Below are 23,219 nucleotides of genomic sequence, written 5' to 3' on the forward strand. Positions count from 1 at the left end.
CTATAATATATCTATCGATTGCAGCAAAAAAAAATCGATTTTTTGAAGCCGACTGATAAGGGGCCCCCCTTAAACTAACAGTTGAAGAATTTCAGTCGTTTATGGGATGCACCAGTGGTAGATACAACTCATTTCAGCTTTTTCCCACTAGAAGAGGAGATCTGTGGCGGATTTTCTTTTGCGTCGGTAAAAGCAATGGCATTGGCTATCATTTCCGTTATTAAGGAGTTAAGAGTGCGCTTGGGGCCTGAGATTGTGGGATCTTACATATTTCTCTATTTCTTGCGCAATAGTAGATATTTGGAGGTATATTTGCGAGTTTGTAATTGAGTAGGGTGAGTTGGTGATCATTCTTGATGCTTTTAACTGAAATCGTTGTAAAATTTCGATATTGGAGTTTGCCGCAGTACCCCAAAGTTGAATACCATATGCCCACACGCGTTTTAGAACTGCGGAGTATAAGAGCAATTTGCCTTCGACAGAAACTTGGGAATGACGATTTAAAGGCCAGTGAAGGTCTCTGATTTTAGTACCAAGTGCTTTTCTCTTTGAAAATATATGTGTTTTCCACGTTAATTTTCTGTCTAGATATTTGGTTTCATTGCTTTGTGGTATTTCCATGTCGTTGAGTTTGCCGGGTGGGCAAGTGCATCGCTTAAAAGTGAATGTGAATTGTACTGATTTAGTTTCATTGGACTTTATTCTCCATTTTTTGAGCCATAGGTCGATATGTTGTCGAGTCCCTTTTGCAGTTTAGAAGAAGCTGCTTGCGGAAAAGGGTCACTTGGTAGTAAAGCATTATCATCAGCGAATGTGCTTATAGTACTCCTTCAGTTTCAGGATTCCTCAAATGAATTTAAAGCTGTATCTCTCGTGTCGCATACATCCATACATCTTGCGACATGGCAGTGGCAGTTTGAAATTTCATAATATATTTTGTAGAATGATGTGGAAAATACAACATTTCGTCTTACGTTATGTTACGCTGCTCTTAAACAACAGCTCACTTCGTGGCCAGGGAAGGTTTCCTTAGCCCTATCTCGACAATATAAGTACATTATTGTTATTAACACTTATTGAAATTTCTCAACTACAGTTGGTCTTTCTTTACAATAAAAACATCTAGTTTAAATATACAGTACGTCAAATAACTATAGCGCGGAGACTTACTGACAAGTTTTGATATTAATTTTATTTTTAATTATTTTCTAAAAAATATAGTTCACTCTTCTACAAAAATCATATAAATCCAAGTTTCAAACTTTGTTTTAATTAAAAAAAATCCAAAAATGTTCATAAATATTCACGCATTTTAACAATAATTTTCAGAAAAATTTCGAGTATGCCATTTTATAGCTCATGCAAGTTTTAAGTGGCTCAAAACTCGCGTTGATTTTTGATATTTTTTTGTGTAGGGAGTGGCGTATTTTCTTGTACTTCAAAATATATTGAGAAGATTTTATATGGAGAAAATGCAGGAGGCCACCAGCAAAATAGCTGGTCAAAAATCAAAGTGAGTTTTTAGCCATTTAAAACATAGACTTTACTGCAGATTCGAGAATTTTCCAAAAATCTGAATTAAAAAGTAGGACATTTTGATGGAAATTTGTTTATTTACTATTTTTTAATTTCACGATATTTGAAGCTTCGATTTATTTGGTTTTTGTGGAAGAATAAAGTACATATTTATAAGCAAATATTAAAATTAAATAAGAAAAAGGCAAATTACCAAAACTGTTCAATAACTCCCTGTGCTGTAGTTATTTAATGACACTTAAGCATATCTGCTCGTTTTCGTCCCTCTTTTGTTTTGGTCAAGCAACTTTCTCACAATTCTCCAGGCATTCAGAACCGGATAGTTCCTCTAAACTTTCATTGATGTTTTTAGAAATATTTTCTACTGGAAATATTTGAACTGTTCGCATTCATCAGAGCCTTTGTCCATGTGGCAACTGTGTAGTTTAATTTTAAGTCAAAGCTACTGCTATCTCTCTAAAGCAGCATAGGTTTGAATTTTGGCTCATAAAAATTATGTCGAATCGGCTTACGTCAATTCGGTTATCTGCTGTTACTAGTCACATCCACTTGTCTATGAAGCTTTCTAGCTCATTTTTATAATGTGAGAGTTGTTTCTATTCAGGCCAGTACTTTTGTAGTGGCGCTCTGAGTACTCAGTAGATGCCAGTGTGCCACAACAAACTGTGATATGTTGAATTGCCTACGTTGTTCTCATTCAGTTTATACCTTCCAGATTTTTTCCATCACTGCAATTATTCTGTAATTCTTGGTAGGAATCACCTTACCTTGAATAGCTTACATAGCTTCTTCCCTTGTTGATATTCTTTCTATGTTGATACTTTCTTCTCTAAATGCTCAGCTTTCAGTTGGTTTTGATATTCCGCTGGTAGTTTCTTTCAATCCAGCTTTTCTTTTGCTTTTCTGGTATATAATGCTTTCTAAGCCTTGTGAATCTTCATAGGTTTGGTTACTGTCCGCTGGGTGGCGCTGGAGTGTCGATATATCTGTGAATACCGTATTTAAAGGTTGATTTAACCCATATTCAGAATAAAATTATATCGAAGTGCAGATATTTAAAGAAATTTAAATTCTAAAGCTAAAAAATATGTCACTGGGCCAAATCCATAGCGATATTAATCAGAAGCCTACCTTTGACGCACATATCGAATGCCCGGATTAAGAACTTATAATTTTTTTTATTTGTTTTTGCTTTCTTGAGCATTACATAGGAGTATTCAGGAAAATCGACTTTGCTGGCATTTCGTTGTGCTAAAAATATTCAATTCAAATTTCCGACAGTTCGTGCGGAGGCCTTCGTACCTTCGATAACAGATACGAATAGTTTAAAAGTGTTCCTTTCGAACCATTACTTGTGAAAGGAGTCAAACAACATGAATGGGAATAGCTACGCCCAAAACACTTTTATTATTATTTTTTGTTAAAAGATTGGCAACGTCAATTTAAGTCATTATAAAGGATGGTTAAGTTTCATGGGCCGGTGTTGATTTTAAATAAAATACAATTTTTTAGGTCATTTATTGTCATTTCTCTTTATTATGATAATATTGGTATGGCTCAATTACGCGTAGAATAAAATATCGGCCAAATCGCCGCCGCGGCACACCACCATCCGATGGTCCAAATTTTCGATGACGCTGAGGCATAATTGAGATTCTATGCCGTTAATGTGCCGAATTATTTCATCCTTTAGCTCTTGAATTGTTGCTGGCTTATCGACGTACACCTTTTCTTTCAAATAACTCCAAAGAAAGAAGTCCAACGGTGTCAAATCACATGATCTTGGCGCCCGATTGACATGGCCGCGACGTGAGATTTTCGGCCATCTAATTTTCTGCGCAAAAGAGCCATTGTTTCGTTAGCTGTGTGACAAGTGGCACCGTCCCGTTGAAACCACATATCGTCCACATCCATATCTTCGAATTTGGGTCATAAAAAGTTCGTTATAATCTCACGATAGCGAACACTATTCACAGTAACTGCCTGACCAGCCTCATTTTGGAAAAAATACGGCCCAATGATGCCGCCGGCCCATAAACCGCACCAAACAGTCACTTATTGACTGCTTATTGACGAATCCTTTGAGGTGAAAATGTGCCTCATCACTGATGATTTTCTTCGCGAAGTGCGCGATATGCATTGTGATTTGAACGCCCGTTTTCATAATAAGCCTGAATAACTTTAACGCGTTGCTCGATTGTGTATCTTTCGATGGTTCAAATTGAGTTAGGTTGAAATTAAAAAATGTCAAATGAAATGCAGAAAAGAGTTTACGTTTAGATGTGGTTCACATTCAACATCGGCCCTTGAAATTTAACCACCCTTTATAATAATTTTGTAATATTTACTTAATAAAATACATACGTAAAGTTTCGGTAAAAAAAAATTATCAAAAATACTACTTTTTTCATGCTCTTCTCTACTCTTTACATATTAAACGGGCAGTTGGACGTACCAAGATAAGTTCTTAAGTCCACCTGATCTTTCCAAAGCAGAGGATCCCTTTCTCTATCCGCTGCTATCACCAGCTGATACCGCATCGCATACTCTCAGTGCCGGAGCCTTTCTATATAATAGGACATAAAATGTTAGTTAGTGTTACTTAAAGAGACTTTACTATTCATTTGCGTGCTAGGCCACAGTTGGCAAAAAAACTCTCCGTTGGAATTCAGGGCTGACATTATTATAGAGTTTAAATATAGTCTCCTCAAGTCTACTTCAAATTCATAACCGCCTGTTTGTTTGATGACAGAAGGTAATTTGACTTGTCCTCGTCTCACACCGGACCCGTTTGCCCTGCTTCTTTATCCAGACTAGAAAACCCAGATGGTTAACCCTTAGTCTTAAAACAACGTGTAGGAGTCATGATCCTACTTCCGCGCCCAAAATTAGAACCTGCTTTAAATAATTTTTGTTTAGCAGCATTTGCATGTTTTGTCAATAACAATTGAATTAGAAGCTGACCATAGAATCAACAAAAGTTTTAGATGCTCACAAACACAATCAAAATTAAGTTAATCATAAATGGAAAATACCATAATTTTTTGTATTTATTGTTTCTGAAACTTTAATGCTAAAATAATTGCTCACCATTTCTAATTACCTACCAATGCTCTACCAGTTTAATATTTTAAAGCTTAAATTGTGATTTGAATATAAATTTGAAAGTACGCGTTCTAAATATTCACCAGTGGTTTGGCATGAATCTTAAAAATTTCAATTTTCAACTATTTTGGTTACGGGTATAACTTCGATGTGATATATTGCAAAAGAAAATTTAGAACTATTATGCATTGAGCTATGTATTTCCATTTTGGCAGCAACATTTTTCAGTGTGATGCTGTTAAAATACGTCATCTCTTTAAGAATCTTCAATGAATCTCCATTCAACACAACTGATATAAAAAAAGCCATTTATGCTGCTCAGATAAAGCAAATAAATGCATTCTCTGCGCTCAATAGAACACCTCAATGAGTTACTTAGTCGCCTTGCTCGTTTTTCCCCCAAACACCTTTGCATTCACCCATTCTGCGTCTTTATATTACTTACACACAAATACACTTACATATCGACCCAACGTTGGTCAAAGAACTTTGCTATTTGTTGGCGTGACAAAGCGTGTTGAGCAGCGTATTTGGTGCAAAAGGCAGTGAGAGTGTGTTGCGTTGAAGATTCGTGCGCTATCTGCTTGCACCTGAACTTGTGGCACTCAAGACGAAGGTGAACGCTGTCTTGTCTTGTGCGCCTCCTCACATTCACTGTTACACTACGCAACTCCTTTCTTCAAGTCTGCGTTTCTTCACTTTTTTTTATACACCGACAGATCCTCTTCATCTTCTTGACTGTCTTCTAACAAATAAGCTGACAAACAGCTTTTCATATCTCATTCAAAGTAAACTTACAGCAGCCACAGCAACCGCAGTAGCTGATGGTGCAGCAGCAGCAGTAGCAGCAGCAACGGCAACAGCAGCAAGTAGCACCTCAAGAAATTTATGAAAGGAAGCAGCTAATAGTTTCGACGGTAGACAGATATGAGTATTACATTATATTTTGCAAGTGTGTGTGTATATGTGTGTGCAATGCTGATAAAGTAAGGTAAGAAAGGAGTCTGCCGATGGCGTTGCAGACAATTGCGCACCTTCGCCTTGGCGGTTAAAGTCCCATACTCTGCTCTATGCCACAATCTTGTCTTACATATATTTATTTGCACTGCAGCCACTTATATAAGGAGACTTGCACACACACACACACACATACTCCCATGCATATTCACTCAATTCACAGTTGCGAGTAAAAGTTTTCACCGTCAAGTTACAACTTGCAATTTGCGCCTTTCAAAATTGCACCAAACTTGCTAACCAACTAACCAACCAACCAACCGATGCGTCTGGATTGCCAGTTTGGCTGTTCGGCTGTTTGCCTACTTGATTGGTTGGTTGTTGGGTTTTCCGCTTGGTTGAGTTGGTTAGTGGTGCCCACAAACCATTATTTAAGTGTCCTTGGGGAACTTTCCTCTTATGATGCGCATGTGTGAGTGTATTTATGAATTTGTCAACATGTCAGAGCAGCCATTCGAGCAGATCGTCAGCCAGTGAGTCGTGACAGAAACTTGAGTATGCCGCTGAAAGTTTGTTGATTTAATGTTAAATTCATATTTGTCTATATATTTTATCTATATATACATATATAGATGTACACTTCTCGAAATGTTAAATATTTGCTTGAGACTAATGACACAATCAAATGTGTTTTCCAAATTTCAATAATTCTTATTGTGATAGAATAACGTAGGTGGATGCTTCGTATACGGAAATGTTAAAAAATCCTCTTTCAACAGCTTTAAATTTCATTGGCCAAAAAAGCAGCGATTTTATGTTTTTTATTTTTTAGTAGTTTGTTTGACAAAAATTCCTACGAAGAACGCGTAGGCAAATACCTTGGATCTGCGTTCATAGTCCACTGCCAATTTTGTCGTTGATTCAGAAACAAATTATAGTTTAATCTATAGCATAACTAGCGCGTAGCCGTATGTTCTTCTAAGTGTTTGGCCGAGCTCCTCCTCCTATTTGGGGCGTGCGCCTTGCTGCTGTTTCACAAAAGGAGGGTCCTATAGTTTTAAGCCGATTCCGAACGGCAAATGGTTTAGGATTGGGTTGTTTAGTTTACTCAAAAACGTCACAAAACTGAGTATACGTCTATCTGCTGCACCTATCAGATTCAACTGACAGAAATAAGAAAGGTCACCCTTGAACTTAAGTATTATTTCAACCAATTATATTTTATAGCTTACTTCAAAAGTTGCCATTATTCTTCTTCTGCAGGTCTCCTCGATCGGATTAAATGAGGTAAACTCTGAAGGCGCTATGGGTTTCCCCTCCTAAGAAGTTGTACCGAGCTAAATGCGATCTAAGTCATCACGAGTCTATTCTATCTGGCTCGTATCTCTTTACAGTCAGTTGTTGGTGTAATAACCGAACACTATATAATCGAACACGTGGATGGACTTCCCATCATATGGCCTTAAGGTAGCTGCAGGGGTTAGCAGAAATGGGAGATCTTCCACACCACCTCAGTTACTGCCCCGCTCTGGTTAAAATGCGACATCCTTACCTACACAGCTACACGCCTTCAATCAGTGGTTTCATTGGACTGCGGACAGCTGTTGTGGTATTGAACCAGCTGATTTAAGGCCGGCGGGCCAATTAGATGTCCTAAATTCAGTAGTTTTCGCGGAGCGTTGTAGGATGAGAAAAGAAACAATTAGCCAAATTAAGTTTTGGGGATAGTTTAATATATATTTGAACTAAAAAAAAAAAAATTTGTACAATCTCCAACAATATATTGTAAGCCGAGTTATCAATAGATTCCCAGAGCGCCTTGCCACTGAAGTATCCAACTTCTGTACAAGATACAACTTGCAATTTTCATCTGAAAACAAAAAAAAAAGATTATTAATTTTGATGTAATTATCTTCGATATGAACTAAGAAAATTGGGAGAAACACGTAAAATTCGAATTTTTGGGGAAGGTAGAAAAAAAAGTGGTTTTTTCAAGGGAAAAAAAACTCTTCAACTGGGTAAAAAAGTCGCTTAAAAAAGTTTTTGGATGTTTTTTTTAGTTCACATAGAAGAGAAAACAATACTGAAGATAACGCATTTTGAATGAAATGGATAGCTCGTTTAGTTTTTTTGCAATCGTGTACATAAATTAGGTAAAATCGTGAAAATGAAAAGCCGAGAAAACGCGCTTCAAAGTTACAACAATAAGCGCACGGTTGCTCGACGCCGCACTACGCTCGGCTCTGTAGCTCTGCAAATACTTGGAATTTAACTCTGAAAATTTGTGTCTCATGTTCTTGAATATCTAAGCTATTGATTTCAGGAAAAAAAAAATCGATTTTTTTTGACCTTTTAATTGGCCCGCCGGCCTTAAGTGCCAAAGCAGTCAACTTAAACTAACCTCGTAATAGCCTACATCAGTGCACGGCGCTCGACTTTTTTCAACTATTTGCTCGTTAAAATATTTCTAAACCCATTCGCTTCTTGATATCTTTCTGTTCCCATCTACTTTATTGCTTCTAGACAGTACAATGTGGCACCCTGTAATCCCGGGCAAAGCCTTTTTGCTATCGATACCCATTTTTCCTTTTTTCTCATACAGCCTAGTTAGTACGAAGGAGAATGAAGTCGAATATCGTGTTTTGAAAAGCATCGCTTCTCAAAGATCGTTAGAAACTGAACTAGGTATAATTTCCTCTGACCAGCCGTATGAAACAATCACTTTATTGAGGCCTTGAAAGATACACTGGGTTAAAGGGTCTCGACCGTGTTTTCTAAAGTTGATCTGGTGTCCCTAAGTTAGGTTAAATGGCTGCCCTTGCGAGGGGCCCACTTGGACAAAAATTTTAAATTTTGTCCGTTGTGATACCATACAAGGGGAGCGGAGGAGAAGAGGAGAGGGGGAGGAAACAGGCAGAACCCAGGGCTTGGATTAGAGGATTTGAGGATGACGACCAACAGTGGCGATATACATACATATGTGTTAACCGCTTCAAACTGCTGATGAATTTCATCTCGTATTATCCGCGAAAAAGTGAAAGCCTATCTATTTTAATCTTAGCCTGACGAGAGCAGGGTAGTTGAGAAGAAGGTGTTGAGATGAATCCACCTCATACTCCAGGCAGCTTCTGCAGAAAGGGAAACAATCCCCGACTAATTTTGAATGCACAAACAACGAGCCCAAGGTCCTAGTTGCCGCTTGGCGGTGGGAGTAGATATTTACCTCCTTTACTGTAATAACAGAAGCGAGTCCTTGGCTAGATATAAATTCGGGTCGTACCGGCTACATGGCACCGACTCTCGTTGAAACATCGACTAAATGTCGCATACCGATAGTCTAAGTGCCTTAATTATTACAGTTCTTGCTCATAAGTAAAATAAATAAATATTAATGACACATAACAAAATGATCAGTCGACTTGGATTGCATGGCATCTTGGAATCATGTACATATCATATTATCTCAACTTTAATCTGTCCAGCAAAGGAAAAAAACATAAACACCATAATTAACAGGATGAAGAGATCGAACGGCACATCCAATCCCTGCTGCCATTTTCCGAGCGAATGATCAACAAACTTGGACTCATACACCATTGGTTGCATACATCCATCAATATTCGCCGTAAAATATCGTACTTGGAAAACATCCGCTATTCATTGTAGGGAAATTCCATAACGTAAAAGGTTTATTTTAGCCAGTAGTTCATAGGTATGTATATAGACCCGTATGAGTCAATAGACGAATGTAGTATAGATTAAACGCTCCTTGTACTTAGTTTGCGAAAAGGTAGACCCTACCACTGCACACCTCTTTTCACACCTTTTTGGATCAGTTCGAATAAATTGAGACGTTAGCAATTTGCAGGGCTTAGGGCGGAACTGAGGATGAAAAGTAAAAATTAGTCACTGATATTCTATCTTGACTGAACGTGTCTTCAGCGCAACAGAAATGCAATCAAGAGCCACCAAGCGCAGTTTTAAACTCAGGAAACCCCGATAAAATTATCTACTTTTTGATCTTTCAAAAACGAAAAAAACGAAATATGACTCATTTGTCGCAAGAAAGTGAAACAAATGTTTACTACATTCGCGAAAATTACTGTGGCTACTCAATTCACTTGTACAGGCTGGGCCATATGTTTGCTTTTTGAACCACCTATTTTTTTGAGAATAGTAACACAAATGACATGTCAAATGTGTTCATAATTTACTTAAAGGTTTGACATTTACGAAATGGGACGCTATACGCTTGAACAAAATTGGGAAATATTGAAAACCTATTTCCCAGTGGTGAGTCTTCTTCTTCTTTTCTGATTTTCACATCGGTGGCTACGTCAATAAGCCAAATTGTCGGATTTGAGGCTCAGAAAATCCACACGTTACTGTAGAGAAGCAAATGCATCCACAATGAGTCACTGTTTGGTGCGGTTTTTGGTCTGGCGGCATCATCGGGCCATTTTTTTTCGAAAATGAGCGAGGAGCCGCGGTTACAGTAAATGGCGAGCGTTACCGTGACATGCTCAACGAGTTTTTGTTTCCAAAAATTGAAGAGGATGACATGGACGACATTTGGTTTCAACAGGATGGTGCAACTTGTCACACTCCCAAAGATACACTCGAACTTTTGGCTACTGTTTTTGAAAACCGAATAATCACCCGAAATTCCGATATCAATTGGCCGCCTCGGAGCTGTGATTTAAGCCCGTTGGACTATTTTTTGTGGGGAGCCGTTAAGGACAAATGCTATGCGAACCATCCAGAAACGATTAATGCTTTCAAATACGAAATCGAAGTAGCCATTCATGAAATTGGAGCCCAAACAATCGAAAATGTGCTTAAAAATTGGGTTGATCGAATGGCCTACTGTAAAGCCAGTCGTGGCAGTCATTTGAACCATATTATTTTCCATTCATAGATGACAATGTGCAATCTTAAAAATAAAAAAACGGTTTGAAAAAATATTGATTAGGTTTTTTTTTATAGTCGATTCAAAAAGCAAATTTTACATGGCCCATCCTATAGGTTGCGTAAAAAATGTCTAACAATATCTATTAAAAGCGTCTCTTTACTCGGATTTGTACCGCCATTTTTGATATTTTGAATTGAATTCTTTCTGGAGGGCTTGTTTTCGACACAAATTGCATAAACGTTTAAAAAACGGGACAATTTTATAGCGAAAATGTGTGAATAATCAATCACAAAGCAATTTCCCAAAGTGCAATAGATCTAAAATTACTCAACTGCTGGCGTACCATTTTTGTGTTATAAAACTTTGAAATATTTAATATCGCTCTGCTTCAGTAAAATTCATCAATTATTTACAATCATAATTTTGAAAAGAAAATTTTCGAAAAAAAAACTGTTAGTTTGTACGCTTCACAAGGCAAAGATGAAAATTATATGTTGTCTGATTTCTCGGCTAATCTCCTCTTTCGTGTATACCTTTGATTTAAAATAGGGCGTAGTGAATTGAAAATCTTAAATCACTATTCTCAAACTTTTTTTATGAAGCTTTTCCAGCAAAAGAGTTTTGTGCTTTGTTAAGTTTGCCTGAAAATATTGAGCATTAGACCTAAAACGCAGTTGCGAGAATTTGAAAAAAAAATTTTTTTTCGGAAGCGGATTGTAATGAAGTTGTTGAAATAGATAGCGAGAATAAATAATTGTATAGGTTTTTTACCAATTTTGTTATTTCTGATGATAAGTCAGGCACATACAAATGCTTTTTTTGTATCCTAATTTTTCTTAATCCATGTACACTGCGAAACGATCTTTTTTAAAAGGAGGAAACACCGTACACCTTCCGCAAATAAATAAATCAACACGATTTTGGAGCCAGTGGAAAATTACACTAAACATCAATGGACTGTAAAACTACGAAACCCAGATAAGTCTAAAAAATTGTATTAAAAAGTTTGAAATTTTGATGAAAATTAAGATTTTTTTTGGAGTTTGCACATAGTTTGAACCTTGGATTTATACAAAGCGAATCTTTTAAAGGCAGCTGGTTTGTTTTTTTACGCCATGTGCATTCCCGTGTCAGCACCAAATTGAATTACGAAACGTCTTACGAGTATTTATGTTCAAGGCGAATCTATTTAAGGTGGTATCTGGAAATCAGTTGATTTGTTTTCTTTCTTTCGCCGAGTTCATGCCGTATTCAGTTTTTGTTTTCTACTTTTCCAATACTTTGCTTTGACAATCAAACGTACAAAATATTGTTGTTGGTCTAGTGCTACCACCTTTAAGGAATGCGCTTTGCTGATGTTCAAATTTGTAATTTGAAAATTTAAATTTTGCTATGAACTTAAACTCAAAAGTTATTATCAAATTTTTAAAATATTGTACATAATTTCAACACGCCAAATGAATTGATTCTTTTTTTTCTATTTTGCCTTCACAAATAAATCACTTCTTTGTTTCCTACTTTCACTACAAAATCTTATTGTTGGGCTAGTTCCACGCCCTTTAAAGAAATTGGCTTTGAAATTTTATGATTTTTAGGAGAATGAATTATATTTTTATAAAAAAATTATAAAAATGAAATAAAAACAAAAAGATTGTAAAAATTTATTAATAAGTTCATCTGATTTAATTATTCAACGCAGTTGATAAAATGAGCACCGGTTTCCAGCCTTTTTTTTATAATTTTTCTGCGTATCTAAAAATTTGTATGCAATTATGTGAACTCTGTGCGCATTTCCATAAAATTAAACCTCAATTCATCGCCATTTTTAGCTGCCTGTAAAAGCGACTATGCAAATAGCAAATGTCGCAGCCACAATAACTTTTGTGAATTTCGAAAGGACGTTGCCATTCACCTCTAAGTTGAAGCAGTTGCAGCAGGTGTCTGCATACAAATATACGCAAGCATATAAATATTTATGTATGAACGCGCAAAGTTATAGAAATGAGCTTACTTACGGCATTCATACACATACATACATATAAATCAAAATCAGTTGTTCCTCTCTTGCGTCTTCTTCTCAGTGTCCTTGTCGCCAGAGCAAAGTGGCGCTCCAGAGTTTGTCTTCACTTCAACTCGCTTCAAGAGCTTATGTTAGCCTTAAGTGATGCACTCGAGTGAAAGTAAATCACATATATTTGTTAACGTATATGTATGTGTGAATGTGAGTGCTTTGTAATATGTAAATACACACATCACTTGCAAACTTATATGTGCGTGCGTAAGTAAGTGTGAGCTGCAAGCAGGTGCAATACCAAAATTTTAAAGGACACCACCAAGGATACTTTTACGAATTATTCACTCTACAAGTAAGTAAAAATATGCGGTGGCTGTGAATTTTTGCATTCATTGTTAAAAATTCGAAATGTAAAAGTTTATCTCAGAAAAAAGTTACACAATATAGAAAAACGCTAGCGACACAACACAATAACAGTTGCATGAATGCTCTTAGCGCGGCCATAACAATGGCACACTGTGTTGCACAATTAATGTAAATGTAATTACGAAAATTCAGCGATAGGTGCGAGACTTCCATTTGGAATAATTGTGCATTTATTTAAAAGCTTCTGTTCTTTTCTCCAATTTCCTTTTTTTGTTTTTTGAATTTTTTTTTTAAATATGTATAAATATTCATAAGAAATATATATATATATAACATATATTTTTTTATATATTGTATATATTTTTTCTTTTTGTTGGTGGGTAATACCATTTGGCCATATTGTGAGTGCGCGCGCTACCTAATGGACGCTCGTAATTCCATTAATTTGCGTTTCTGCTTGCAATGGTTTTTACCTTCAGATATTCATAAAAAGTACACCAGTACATTCAGTCTCGTAATCGCGATTTTTCGGGATTGGCAATTCCTTACGTCGCATATTAAATGGAGACAGAAAAATCTACTTTGTTTAAGTAAATAAGCAACATTGAAAAGCATTTAGCGCTTACAGCACTGTTGTGATAGAAATCAGCTCTGTAAATTACTGAAATATGAATATTCCTGTTGTAAAAAAATTTAGTTCTGACTTTACCAATTAATTTTCATTTATCATTTAAATTTATATTATACCGGTTCTAACTGCACAAAATCAAGTCAGAAAACTTTGCCCCCTTTTAAAAAATTTTTTTTTTTTACATCGACCTTTTTCTGCATTCCTCAAGTAAATTTATCAAATATGTATGTGCAAACTTAAGTATTATGAAATGCGGTTAAATTTAACTATTCTCTTTTATTTTGTTAGTGAGGAAATGATGCTTGTTTTAAATAAAAAAATATATATTTAGATACTATTTATTTACTGTTTATTACTCAGCAGCGGTACAACGCTCGATCTCCAACCGTATGCCTATAGGCACTTGTAAATTACTCATAGATAGGGAAACCATCAAAAAGTTAAATATTTACAAGTTGGCAAAACCTCACAACATACGCACTAAGCAGACATACATGGCCGAAATGGAATAGCAGTCGATCTTGTTAAGATTTAACAGAGAGGCTATAAGAAAAGTGATAGGGGTATTTTTTTTTATTTTTTATTGCTTGATATCTCTTGTCAAATTAACAATAAGTAGTTTGTACATGAAATTATTTATATAATATAGTTATGTGAGGAAATACCGCTGTCAATCAGAGCATAGGGCGGAAACAAACTCAGACCAACGTGAGCGGTCTTGTGCAATTTTTCGAATTTCATGCCCGGAACATCTTGATTGGTATTCCGCGTGTGTTGATCACATCCAAGTTGTTCGTGGCCGTCCTCTTCTTCTGGAGCCTTTTGGATTCCATTCTAGGGCCATCTTTGCGATGTCATTGTGTTCTTTGCGTAAGGTGTGCCCAATCCAACGCCATTTCCTTTCTTTGATATCAGCTGCGATGGGTTTGCACATTGAAATATTTAAAAGATTTTCGTTGGTGATAACTCTTGGCCAAAATATGCGGTGAATAATGCATATGGTATTCTGTGACTTACCATGTTTCGCACCCATAAAGTAACACTGGTTGGATGCTTGAATTGAAAAATTGCAATTTCGTTTTTGTGCTGATATGTCTTGATGACCAGATTCGAGTCATCCTGTAGAAAGCGTGGCGAGCTTTGTTTATGCGGGAACTTACATCAGCTTCCGCTCCACCATTTTTTGACACTATGCTGCCAAGGTAGCAGAAGTTTTCGATGCCCTCAATTGTAACCAGCTTGCCCCCCACTTCAAGCGTCAGTGCGTCCTGTTTTGGAGTTTTGATACGTATAAGCTTCGTTTTTTTTGAAGTTGACTCGCAATTTAACTTGGCTTGCATATCGCATTAAGGCAGTAAGTTTAGCGTGTGCTTCAGACAATTTGTGTGAAAAAGCATATATCATCGACTCAATCCAGATCGCAGAGCTTCTGATATGGGCGCCAATGAATGCCCGATGGAATACCGATATTTGTTTTTCTTATAATGTCATCAAGTACAGTGACAAACAGCAGCGGCAACAACACACAACCCTGACGCACAGCATTGTGAATACTGAATAACTCGCTCTTTTTGCCTTTGAAGAGTACAGTGCACACAGCTCTCTCATAAAGTTCTTGAATGATGGTGACGAGTTTTTCCGGTACTCCATTAGTCCTCAAGGAAGACCAAATTGCGCGCCTGTTCAAGGTGTCAAAAGCGCGCTCAAAATTCACAAAGAGTAGGCACAGTGGCGACCGCCATTCTGCTGACTGCTCTATAATTATACGCAGCGTGTTAATATTATCTACACACGATCTTTTGGAGCGAAAACCATTCTGTTCGGTGCGCAATATGTTGTTGAGAACTGGGGCGAATCTCTCAAGAATGACAAATGCCAAGATCTTTATTACGGTATTTAAAAGAGTTATGCCACGCCAATTTGCACAGCGACTTAAATCGCCCTTCTTCCGAATTGATATTATTATGCCCTCTTTCCGGGATGGTGTTTGTTGACCAGATTTGAAGTAAGAGGGGACGGAGTAGTGGGGTTATTTTATCAGCACCAAATTTTAATAACTCAGGTGGTATACCATCCGAGCCAGCAGCTTTGTTGTTTTTAAGCTTATGGATTGCGGTTTTAATTTCCGTGCTAGATGGGAGCTCAATCGAGATATCGCTGTTGGGATTCCGTCGTCTATTGTATTAATACAGAAGAAGAGGAAGCAGTCAGACACCTTTTATGTTAGGGTGAGAGCTTAGCTATGTGGAGGTCATAACACATCTAAAACTTACGAGGCTTTGCTCGTTTATTAAAGCTACCGAATGATTTGAAAAGGAACCCAGAGGGTAAGAATAAGCTCCAGTGGTATCACAATGGACCTGCGAAAGGTCTAAATATGTCGTTGCGACAGCCACCCTACCTATCTACCTCTTCTTCTTCTTCTTAATTGGCGCGATAACCGCTTAGGCGATTTTGGCCGAATTTAACAAAGCGCGCCAGTCGTTTCTTTCTCGTGCTAATCGGCGCCAATTGGACACACCAAATGAAGCCAAGTCCTTCTCCACCTGATCTTTCCAACGCAGAGGAGGCCTTTCTCTCCCTCTACTACCACCAGCTGGTACCGCATCGAATACTTTCAGAGCCGGAGCGTTTGCATCCATTCGGAGGACATGACCCAACCAACGTAGCCGCTGGATCTTTATTCGCTGCACCAAGTCTATGTCGTCGTAAAGCTCATACAGCTCATCGTTCCATCGTCTGCGATATTCACCGTTGCCAACGTGCAAAGGTCCAAAAATCTTACGCAGAATCTTTCTCTCAAGCATTCCAAGAGTCGTTTCATCGGATGTTGTCATCGTCCACGCTTCTGCGCCATACGTTAGGACGGGCATGATGAGCGTCTTGTAGAGTGTTAGTTTTGTTCGTCGAGAGAGGACTTTACTACTCAATTGTCTACTTAGTCCTATCTCCCTACCTACTCATATTTGGTATTAGAGCTTCTCAAACAATGTTAATGCAATTTTTTTCAAGTCGATTGGTTACAAAATAATGAGTAAATAAATTCCGAGACTGATCCCGAATCCCCGAGATTGTAAAAATTAAAAAAAATTATCATAGGTTGTATATTAGGGTGGTTCGAATTCCAACAAATTTTTCAAATCAAATTCTAATAGTGCGGAAAAGTTGCTATGGAGTAACACAAGTATTTTGGTAAAAAAAAAATTCAAATCGGTTAATATCTTCTGTTCGCGCAACTCACTTAAAGTTTTGAAAATTTTGTCGAAAAATGCATATTTCCTAATTTTTTTAGAATTATGTTTTAAATGTCGTTTTCCAAAGTTTTACTTATTATTATGTTTAAATTTAATTATTTATAAGGATTAGTTTGTATTTAAACAGTTTATTCATGCATTCTATAAGGCTTTTCACGCTTAGCTTTCCCCAGGATCAACGACGAGGACGTGGTGAAAAATCTGATCCCACTTTTTTTTTTGTTTTTTTTTATATTTTATAATTTTTTTTGGTTTTTTTTAATATTTTATGCTTTTTTTGTTTTTTTTTATATTTTATAATTTTTTTTTGTTTTTTTTAATATTTTATGTTTTTTTTGTTTTTTTAAATATTTTTTTTTTGTTTTTTAAATTTTTTGTTTGCTACTATCATTAAAAAAATTTACGATCGTGAAGATTTGTACAGTGAACTCTCTTTATGCGTTAATTACAAACTGGGATTTGTGATCAAATTTAGGCAAACTAGAACGAGAAAATAAAGTTGACCGTATGTGACCATCCCTATTTTGATAACCACATACCTTGTTCGATGCTTCAGTGACAAGCTTAACAGTTCGCTCTACCGCTTGAGTGTGGCATGGAAAGCTTGACAAGTTCCATTGAGAGATAGATGGTTGGTTATCAATGGAAGATAACAGATCTGCATTTAAGACATTTCTTAGTACTGGAGGAGGTGATAGTATTGTAGAAGACCAGTCGATCATTTCATAGTAATTAGTGGCATTAAAGTTCAGTTTTGGCAAAATGAATGAGCGCACCGAATTCTTCGCAGTAGAAGTTGTCTCTCTGGCTTTTAAAATCCTTTGTACCCCAATCTTACGTCCATTCCGATTTTCATCTGTGACCATAGATAAAAGCAAATTTTCAGGATGCGCGAAATAAGCATTGTGTTGTATCACAGGATCAACTACTCTCAGAAGATGTTCTGGTAAGTACCGAGAATTTTTAATCATAGTGAAGACATGTCTCGCACCATCTGCAATTGAATCGTTCAGTTTTATTTGAAACCACATAGGTAAATACACTTTCATTATAAATGTAACTATGTGAACTAAGTTTTCAGAAGGGTCTTCACTTGATATGTATAATCTCAACGTTCTGTTTCCTAGAGTGAGCCAACGCGCGTGGGAGAGTTTTCCTGGATCTCGCAGAGACAGATCAGATGAACAATTACCTAAATGAATAGCTTGCCCAATGTCGTAAAGATATTTTTGATCTTTACTCAAATTGTCTCTGCATGTGACTTGTACTAAATCACACTCAATTTTATTGAAATTAACAACAGGCAAGTGTTCAACGCCCTGAAGTTGTTCTCCGATTGTACCTGAAAATGAATTCGGTCCACTTGTTTTTCCATCAAAATGTTGAAATACGTGTCGCAAAGGTAATTCATTTGCATGAAGCAAGCATATATTCCACTGAATTGGTCTGTTCAAGTATAATTCAATACGCCTAATAATACCACCTCTCCAGCCTGTATTAGTTGCTGTGCCATCACAACCAACTAGGAGAAGTTCACTAAAATCAAATTCCATTTCATTTAAGTGAGATATCATACTTTCAGTGATACCTTTGCTTGTACCAGAAATAGGCGTTACATGAGTTATATATTGAGAACCAGGTTCCATTATAATAGAGACATGTTCTTCCTTGCGTGTTTTGCGATAACGCTTGGAGCCTACTTCCTCCTGGTATAAGGTCTCATCTTTTCTCCCATCAAAATAAAGGGATGTAAGGGCTTCGGACATAGTTTTAGGTTCCTGTTGCAAGGCTTTTCTGATTTTAGATTTCTCCCTTCTGATTTTATTTTTATCTATAACAAAAGTCAAGTCTGTATCAGTAACGATTTGTAGGTCTTTCAGAACTGACGTCGCAATTGCAGCGGTTGCTCTTTCCGAAACACCAAATCGGTCACTAATTACTGCAGTTTCAGGAAGATTAATGCGCATTTGTGAGGTACAAGGCTTTTGAAGGTATGATGTTGATGGGCTGAGAGCGAATGTTGGATCTTTGACATGTTCTTGTACTTCAGGCGAACGATTCTCAACGAACTCTTCAATGTTGTCATCCAAATCATCTGAAAAACTTTTGGCATTGTCAACAGAAGAAGTGTAAGTACTAGAGGCTGTCATTTTATGTTTCGTTTTTTCATTTCTTTCAGCTCGACGAGTAAGTTTTGCAGTTTCAAGTACATCTATAGAATTAATCTTTCCGACTCTGGCAGTTCTTTGATCGAAAAGAAATTTACGTTCTATGACAGGAATTTTACGATCTTTTTCACATCCACAGTCAATAGAAATAGGGTTTGGACAAATACATAATGACAAAGGTTTACCGCAGTTACAGTCATTTGACATTTGACATTTGCATGAAGAAATGTCAAAAATTTTCTCTGCTTCGGTCTTGAATATTTCATGAGCTTTCTGAAACTTAGGATTTTCTTTATCTCTTTTGTAAGACTTTCTTTTTTTCCAATATTTTGCATGATATGCAGTGATCATTTGTTCAACCCTGGTTTGAGAAACTGTAGGGATAGATGCTGTCATATAAAGCATCTTAATTTTCTGAGCTACCACATTCGCTATTTCTGAAAAAGCAATTTTCTGTGAAGGTAATTCTGTTGATGATGACATTACGTATCTTTGTTCAAAACAACAAAGAATAACGTATGCTGGGCAGATTTCTTAAAGAAAAATCCTTAGGAGCGCCAAATATTGGACAAACATGATCTTTCCGAGAAATATGAAACCGGGGTTTTTTTGTTTTTTCACTCATTTTAAGCAAAAGTAAATATACTACAACTACTGAATAACAATTAAAGAAAGTGATATAGCTTGGTAATAATTCGTAAAAAGTGCCAGTAAAAGTCAATATTATTTGACTTTTGAATATCGCGTACAAGAGTCACAGTCTCACTCTTTCACCTCCACTGGATCTTAAAAAATAATTGTCTCAAACAACATAAAGTTAATTATTATGAAAAAACTAACAATCTGACAGCATAAGTATATTAACAAAATATTAATAAAAAATAACAATTAAATCTTACTTTCAAAAAGTTCAGAAAATGCACTATTTTCGACAAAATTTTCAAAACTTTAAGTGAGTTGCGCGAACAGAAGATATTAACCGATTTGAATTTTTTTTTTACCAAAATACTTGTGTTACTCCATAGCAACTTTTCCGCACTATTAGAATTTGATTTGAAAAATTTGTTGGAATTCGAACCACCCTATTGTATATATCCTACAAGTGGAACTTAAATTTTGTTATTGTTTTCTGTAGGTAACAAGCACGACCCCTCAGACTCAGTTTGTCTTTTGTTTATTTTAATGAAATATATATTTTTTTCCTGTCATGTTGAGCATAATAAAAAAAATAACAATAAAAAAATCTGAGGTGAGGTAAAAAAAATTTTCCAGAGATTTTGAACAAATAAATAAATAAAAGCATTGTTTATTCTAAAACATAAAAACAAAATTCAATTCTTAGAAAGAACCGAAGATATTTAATTTTAGGAGCTCTATACCAAAATTTCCGACATTGAAAAAATCTCAAAATTAAATTTATTTTGGAAATGGAATGTGATGAAGCACCATAAAAACCTAATCCACCGAATTTTGTCGTGGTTGTTGTTCGCTCACTGTAGAGTTCCGGGAAGGTTGTTGTGTCGGAAATATCCATATTGACGGGAAAGGATTGCGCAAATAAGTAAAAAAAATCAAGTAAAATCAAATAAACCACATACCATGAGATTGTGTCATCCTTAGGTATTAGTTTGACCAACATCAAAAGATGTTTCATGATGACCTTGTGGTAAAAAATGGGGTTCGCGTTGAATCACATACAATTTGAAAAAAAAAAACGACCTGGAAACACAACTGGACACTGGATAACGTGCTTAGAAATTTGGTGCAAATAAATGCAAACGTCTTTTGATGGTGAATATTTTGAGGCGCAGCGAAACTGTGTTCCAACCCATATATGTAGAAATAGCAACCCTCGTATTCATCTTTGATTTCGCAGCGCATTTCGGTCAACGCTTGTAACTTTCTCGGTGGGCATTTTATTCTATTGTGCTGTGCTTCATTAAGTTAGCGCTTGAGTCCAAATTTTTTTCAATTTTTTGTTGTAAGTATCAATTAATTAATTCAATATTTTTCGTTTGGCACAGGTTGGTTCAAATGTAAAAAAAGCAAAAATTAAGATTGTGAATTTTGACATAAAATCGATTTTTTTGTTTGTCAATAAAATCCCCATCAACGGCGGCCCTATTAGTTGAATCGGTTTGTGCGTGACTACTATTTGGTAATGCACGGATTTGAAACCCACTATGGTACGAAACTATACGCCCTTCCATTTAAGAAAAAACTTCAAGTCTCACACCACAACCTCGACACCCAACAACCCAATTAATAATCTTCTATAATCTTTCTCAATCTCTATCATTCTCCATATTCTGAAGTCGCTTTAAATACATTTCAAGAAACCCGTAAGTTCTTTAAATTATAATTATATAAGCAAAGTTATATTACGAATATCAAGTAATCTTATTCAAATCACATTTCTGCATTAAAAACCTGAAATTAAACCTATAAATAAATATAATCCGATATTTTACTAAATTTTTAAATTATTTAAGAAATAAACTCAAAGCAAAACTTAATCGCACAGTTAGGACGAAAAAACGGCAATGTGGTATAGCAAAGATGAAGCTGTATAAGACGAATGTTGGACCACCTGCCGATGAATCTAGTCTAAATTATTTGACAAAGCTCACGTAAAGTCGGAAATGGGCATTCCTCACAACACGTACTGTCACAGTTGCAAACAACCGGAGAAAAAGGAAACAATCTTTCATTTCCTCTGTACAAGGACAGAATGTTAACTTAGTAAGGCCAGAATGTTAACCCTGGGCAAACCGCTGTACGAGAGTCTCATACAACTGTCTGGCTCAAAAGTCAACAACCCAATTACCGTAAATAACTGGTAAAAAAGTTTGTAATGAGGATGTGGCAACAAAATGGTGCGGAAGCGCTAGTGGGATTCTGGATGAATCACTACTTCAACCAACCAACCAACGTAAAGAGTCTATTATAAAATTCAATGGCGCATATTTTTGTTGAACATTTTAACCGAATATTTGTTACCCCAATGGATCGATTTGACTTTTACTTCAAAAATCTGAAAACTACTAAGTTTCTAAGGTAGATGGAGCGTTAAAATTTTCTTAAAAAAATAAATTTCCCGCAAAACTCCATTAGCGGTCTTCTCTGATGGAAACGGACGATAATGAAGAAAAGTGATATTCAATGTGCTAAAATCTAAAAATAAAAAATTTCATAGTCCGCTTTTTGCTAAAATTCAGATTTCATTGCTTTTTCTCCTTTAATACCAGCCTATTGATTTAACTCACAACACATACACATTCAAGTACTTCAATAGTCCTATGTTCACTATGTTCACCATTATGCGAGTGCAATTACCTCCCTCACTCTTTTTATGGCAAAAAGTTAGATTACAACAAAAGAAAACCTGCATTGAAAAAAAGAGAAAATTTTCACTTCCATTCACTTTCGAAAAAAAAAAAAAAATATCCTGCAAACAAAAACATAAACTAAAGAAAAACTTTTCCTTTCAAAGTGCCACTATTTGACCAGACAATAGCCTTACTGCCATTTGTTAGCGGCTAACCAAAGAAGCCGTCAGCGACTGCGTTCGACTCACTTTTCAAATGTGCAACCACAAAAACGACTAAACTTCACTTCATTTCAAATGCAATTAGTCCGAAGGCACTGCAAAACGGACACACACCAGCCATACCACCACCACACTTTCGCCCCTTCATACTCGTACGTGTGTATGCTGCCATTTCCTTTAACTCGATTGCCGCTCCGCCAACTTTTGTTTGTGTTTTACGAAGCGTTGATGGCCCGCTGAAATGAGTGCAGAAGAGTGAGAAGTTGCGGCAAAGTGAATTTCGGAAAACTAGTGAATTTCCGATTTTTACTCTGTGTAACCATTTTGTGACCGAGTCTGCTGTGAAAGTGAAAACATAATAAAATTTGTGTAACAAAAATTGCAAAAACACTCACACCAACTGTGGACATAATAAACAAGTTTAGCTAACTTCATTGAATATTTATTAAGGTACCACTAACGTTGGTTAAACAATTAATGCAAAATAAATTGTATTTGGCTGGCGGTGGAGTTGAGGTGTTTTTGTAGTAGCTGTGGTGTGGAAATCATGAAACAAATTTAATTAAAAACCAACTTGATTCAGATGTAATTTAAGATTTAGGTTCAACGCGTAATTTAATTTTCACCTTTCATGGCTGGAAATAATTAAGAATTTAGCTGTCGGAAGCGCTAATGGATTTGCAAGAAAAATAATTAAAGGGCCACAATGAAGGAGAATTAAGCACTACT

The sequence above is a fragment of the Anastrepha ludens genome, chromosome 2, assembly GCF_028408465.1.
Source record: "Anastrepha ludens isolate Willacy chromosome 2, idAnaLude1.1, whole genome shotgun sequence".
In the NCBI taxonomy this organism is placed as follows: domain Eukaryota; kingdom Metazoa; phylum Arthropoda; class Insecta; order Diptera; family Tephritidae; genus Anastrepha; species Anastrepha ludens.